At 30.9% G+C, this 5,913-nt stretch overlaps 1 non-coding gene across 1 annotated transcript; it reads right to left on the bottom strand.

The window, feature by feature from the left end:
• Positions 1 to 5,408: 5,408 nt before the first annotated feature.
• Positions 5,409 to 5,479, bottom strand: Trnat-ggu. The gene has a single exon. It is a non-coding gene; the product is annotated as a tRNA-Thr (tRNA).
• Positions 5,480 to 5,913: the final 434 nt, after the last annotated feature.

The raw sequence follows: 5,913 nt of genomic DNA, 5'->3' as shown, positions 1-5,913 counted from the left end.
TGTAGTGTGTTAATGAAGCCACTGTTCAAAAGGTTTGGTCAGAATTTGATTTTAGAATAGATCTTCAAAGTCTTCAATGGAAGCTCAAGTTTTCATATAGAATACTTTTTATTATATATAAAGAAAAACTCAAATTTGGGTATTTAGCCTTATAAGGAGTATTTTTACTAAGTTTTCACTTGGGACTAAGTAAATAATTTTATCGTTGAGTATATATAAAAGGAAAAAGGTTAGAACCAAGTAAAAATAACTTACGCTTGCATTAAAATTTCTTTGAAATTATTGACTTTATACGATTGGTTTATTGTATTTTTTAATTCTAAACAGGGATATTTTCTGCATAAATAACCATGCTAATGCTACAAATTCTTAATGAAACATTTATACAGTTTTAAATTGATGATAAATTTCTATTTTGAGTTTATTAATAAATGTAAAATCTTTGCTTGTCTGATAGTTTGACTGATAACCACGTTCTTCGTGTGCGGGGGGAAAATCTATTACCAAAAGGATTTTAGCTGTCTGAGAGGATATTTTTGGTTTAAACAATTTATATTTTCTTACACAAGGCAAATAAAACCGTGGGGGACCATCGAGTTTAGTTTCCTGAGTTTCCTATCTGCTTCAGTTTTTTCTCCACCACAAAAATCCGCTACCGGAATTTTACCCATTATAATTAGTGATTATATACATTGGAACGGGGTTATTGATGGGAGGGAGGTCATCAGTTGGCTGTTTTCCTGTCCTTCAAAAGTAAAACAAATAGGGGAACCACATTTTTTTTTTAATGTTCTTCCATATTTATAATTGATATTGATTCGTTTTTTTACATCCTCACAATATTTAAGGGATTCTTTATTTATTTTTTTATTTGCCCAACTAATTGGGATTGAAAGCGAATTTACGGAATAGGGGGGCCTATTGGTACCTTGAGGATAAGCTTGGAAAAAAAAAAAATTAAATAAAAAAAAAATTTCACATTTTCTTTCGCGCTGCTCTGTGTTGTCTTGTTCCACTAGGTATCTTTGGAAAAACGGGGGAGGGGACTTGACCTAACCAGACTTCTTAAAAAACCATTTCATGAAATAAAAACCATATATATTACTGTAAAACATTTCTCAAATTTCCGACGATGGTGCCAATGTCCGCTGAATTGAAAATTTTAGGTTTGGAATACCTTTAGCGATCACTTATATTTATTTACTGGTCTAGGGAAACAAAAATCTAGGAATTATATAATAATTTTCAAAAACAAAAGAGAGTTTGGCAAAATATATTATGGAATATTTGAAAAACTTGTAGGGACATACTACACATTTATTTATTCCGCCAATGATATTCATGAAAAAAAATCATTCTTGTTACCTTAAAAATTTTTTGGCATGCCAAAAAAAAAACTCTGTTAGGGGGGAGAGAATCCTGAAAGTTTAATATAAAAAAATTACCCTTTGCATCGATTTTTTTACAAGTTTTAAAAAAAAACTGAAACTTAATTAAATCCAGTTAAAAAAGTAATCACTTATTTTTTTTAGTAGATGTTTGAGTAGGAGGGAGGGGGGGGACAGAGTTGAATACCTTATTTTCAAAATCGGCTTTAAAAAATTTGTTTATTGATTTAAGCCAGTATCCAGGGTACATTTAAAAATTCAATACTACATAAAAACAATAAAAACAATAGTCTAAATGGCGCAATGGTTAAAAAGAGGGTACTAAACGGTTTCGGCAAGGATAAAAAAAACTAGCTCAAAGCAAACGTTCCGGAGTGCGTGGCTGTCTGCTTGGAATGGTTGTTACCGCTGGAAAAGGCCAATTCCTTTCCCCTTGCCAAAGCCAGCCACGGCCTTGCCCGGCCATTTGGTGGGGGTGGTTCGGGGAAGTTCCACCTTTTAAGCCGTTTAGTTCCCCAGGGTTAAGTGTTTAGATGAATAGCTTCTTAAGGCTCTAAACTTTAGGCCTGGTAAAATAAAAGACATCTTTTTCTTTAACTTTTTTAACTTTTTAAAAAGAAAAACAAACCAATCATTGGTGTTTTTGTTAGATATTTTTAGATTTTTAGTATCGAAAAAGTTTACCACAAAACCATCTTGGTTTGTAAAAAGTGCTCTTAAGAAAAAGGTTTTTTCTTCTTTTAAATAAAAATAAAATTTAAAAATTCCAAAAGGTTAAAACATTTCCTTCTTTTCAAAAAATAAAAGTCAAACTAATTTTTAAATAAAACTATTCTTATGAAAAACTCCAAATAAAAATAAAAAGGTTTATAGAATTTAAAAACTCAAAAATAAATATGTTTTACTTTTTCTCTCATGATGCTCGTACAAACAAATGGGCTAAATAAAAAAACTATAATTCTTGGAACAATGCCTCAGTACCACTTGTTGTCGCACAACCTGTTACTGTTTTGTATACTTACTTAAAAAAAAAACTAGTGACCTTTAAATTGAAAAAACAAACTATTGCCCTTCAACCAATAAAATATTAATATACTGTTTATTTCATTAAATTTTCTTACAATAGGGCAGATAAACCAAGTTTCCCCATGAAGGTTTACATTGGTCCCATTCCTTGGGATTTCGGATGAGTGGACATTGAAGCCATCTCATTAGGATTGGCCAACAATCCTTCTCTCTTCGGGGTCTAATTTCAGGGGATTATATCAAGATAAAATAAAAATTACAGTAAAAAAATATTTTTAGTGGTATGAATTATCTGCCCAGGTCTGTCTGCCCTGCAGTACGTTTTTTTTTCAAGGAAATGAAATCAGGGTGTAGGAGTTTTGAAATTTTTTTTCATAAATTTTCGAAATCGAAGTCAGTTACGCGGGTTCCGTGGGTTCCTTGGCGTCCTTTCCCAAACCGCCATTATGTTTATTATTATTAATAATTAAAAAATGTTATAAATAAAAATTATATACTTGTAAGAGGGATTTGGTTGTATATTTACTTAGGATGCTTATAACGGCTGACACCCCTTTATAGAATACAACAGCCCCCTTCCATGTATAGTAATCTAAAATTTTACATTTAAAGTTTTGTTGTGGGCAGTATATATTCTTTTGCTGAGATAGAAGTAGTTTCGGAAAACAAAGGTTTTTATTAGGGTTCACCATATAACCAGGGGGAGGGGAAATAACGGGGGGGGGTGACCTGGTGTTGGCATTCGTTATATTTTTTAATCTAATCTGAGTTTTAATGTATAGGGAAAGGAAAGAAAAGTTTGCTATATACAGAGTAATAGGGTACCAGTGAGGGGAAACAAGAATTCAATTGGATCAATACCAGGGTCGGTTGCTGGTTGCTTTTGGAAGGTTTCAATTTCTGCACTTGTAAAAATCTATTCCCTCGGGGGGGGGACCATAAAACCCCTCTCTTTGGAATAAACCACGTAGGAATATTTTTAGCACAGCTATCCCCGAAAAGCAACTATAATGGGCGTTCATTTAATGTTTAAAATCTATGTTTTTAAAAAGAAAAAAAAACTAAAAACTTCCTTCCACAAATGGTGTTAAGGCCTTACTTTATGTTTTTTAAAAAGGCTGGGAGCTAAAGTAAAAATATGGATTTGGTTGTCACGTAGATTTAAGATATTTATCTATAAACTATGGACTAAAAAATACATGTTCGATATAAATAAGCAATTTTATACGTTATGAGTTAAAAAAAATTAAAAGGAAAAAAATTTTTTAAAGCAATAAAATATATGTTAGATCGATGTATCAGAATTAAAATTAAAAAGGTTAAACTCTGATAAAATTTAATTTATGAAAACGTATTCAAAAAAAAATACTTTTTTACATTTCTAAAAAGGTTGATGTTAATCAAACTTTGTGTTTTGGAATTATTTTTTTTTTTCATAAAAATTAGATAGGTCCCTTAAATATGTTCCAGGAAAACACCTTAAAAAAAATGAAAAGGCATAATCTTTAAAGCGGATTAATTTTGCTAAAAATTCATACTTTATCTGTAAGGGCCATTTTAAATTTTACAATTACAGTGGTTTTAGCATATTAAGCAGAACCATTTTCATTTTAACATGATTTTTTAAAGAAAATATAAACCCGTTTAGGTTAGTGCAATAGTACTAAGACGCTAATTAATTTCATGGACATATGTTGTTCCGTAGTATATGTTATAAAACAGACCTATTCACAAATTGCAAACTTCTATAATTACAAACTGAAATAGGCTACTAGTGCATACTATCGAAATAATTCACGATGTCCACTCTTTGGAGGATATATCCTTGAAATTACATTTAATTACTTTATAAACTATATTTTATATGGTTAATACAATACCACATAGCCAAATCATCACGTGCATTACTTTGTAGTTGTTACTTAACATTTCAATTCATATTTTAATAAGAAAAATAAGAACAACCTTTTCACCAGAAATCAATATTTACGAGTACTTTACTTAGCAGTAATAAATTACAGATCCATCAGTAAGTAATTATTTAACTCGTGTGAGTAATAAGTAGAAACGTACAGCACTTACATGAGAAAGTGTACGTAATAAAATATGTAAAAATCTGAATAATGAGATAAAAAATTACATTAATTCCTTTACCCTAATTAAAGAGACTCTACTTTAATAAAAAAGTTATGTACATGGAGTTCCACATATTGTTTACTTATTTATTACACATGCTGTCCATACTGCCTCCTCAGTTTCTCGTCACTCAGTGTGTTTTTGTAATTTAAAAAAAATGTTTAATTGAGTGAAACAGTTTAATTACAAATACCAAGTTTTTGAAAGCGGTTGATTAATAAGGGATACGATGCAAATTTTAAAAACCGAGTACTAAACAAATAACCACTGTCACTATGTGGGCAAACTCTGTTTGTGAGCCACAACAATCAGCTGTTTTAATTTTAGCTGCTCTAATCATCTGATTATAACATTATATTTTAGAAATAAGGTCATAAAATCCTTACCTATTGCATCGTTTATGTTTCTTTTGATTCAAATATAAGAAAAATGAAAATTATACAAATCTTCAAACACTTAGCGGACCCAGCTCGATCGCGTTTTGGTGTGTGTGTGTGTGTGTGTGTGTGTGTGTGTGTGTGTGTGTGTGTGTGTGTGTGTGTGTGTGTGTGTGTGTGTGTGTGTGTGTGTGTGTGTGTGTGTGTAATTTCAATACACATTGAATCGCAAAAAGTACTTGCGAACCCGGATCTCTCACTTACCAGGTGAAATAGGTGCTACCATTACACCACATGGCCCTTACTTTTCACAATTCAATTATTTTGTATTTGGCCGTATCTGTCACATATGCGTTTAAATAACCAAACTAACATGATCGGAAGACCAAAATACCTGTCAAATGACTTCTATTTACATTAAATTTGTATAAATGGCAATAGCCTTATTTAATTTCAATAAATATTGAATCGCAAAAAGTACTTGCTCCGCCGGGAGTCGAACCCGGATCTCTCACTTACCAGGTGAATGTGCTACCATTACACCACAGAGCCCTTATTTTTTACGATTCAATTATTTTGTATTTGGCCGTATCTGTCACATATGCGTTTAAATAACCAATTTAACATATGATCGGAAGACCAAATACCTGTCAAATGATATATATATATATATATATATATTATATATATATATATATATAGTATATAAACATATATATATAAATATATATCAAATTATAATCTTGGCAAAAAGAGAAATTGTAAAATGATACGTATATCATAATTGATTTAAGCCAGAAATGTGTCTTTACGCACTAAACATTAAATAAGATCCAGTGGAAATTTTGATTAGCTTTTGAACCTCTTCATTGTTAAATCTGAAATAATATGTACCTACCTTAAACATGTCTACTTCCCCATCAGAGTTGTAATAAAACTCCATCATTGTACATTGTCAGTGATTTCACTAAGATTTATACGGATTT

The sequence above is a fragment of the Homalodisca vitripennis genome, unplaced genomic scaffold (genome assembly GCF_021130785.1).
Source record: "Homalodisca vitripennis isolate AUS2020 unplaced genomic scaffold, UT_GWSS_2.1 ScUCBcl_753;HRSCAF=3414, whole genome shotgun sequence".
NCBI classification, from domain to species: Eukaryota; Metazoa; Arthropoda; class Insecta; order Hemiptera; family Cicadellidae; genus Homalodisca; species Homalodisca vitripennis.
Note: the sequence above shows the minus strand (reverse complement) of the source record. Positions and strands in the feature narration are given on the sequence as shown.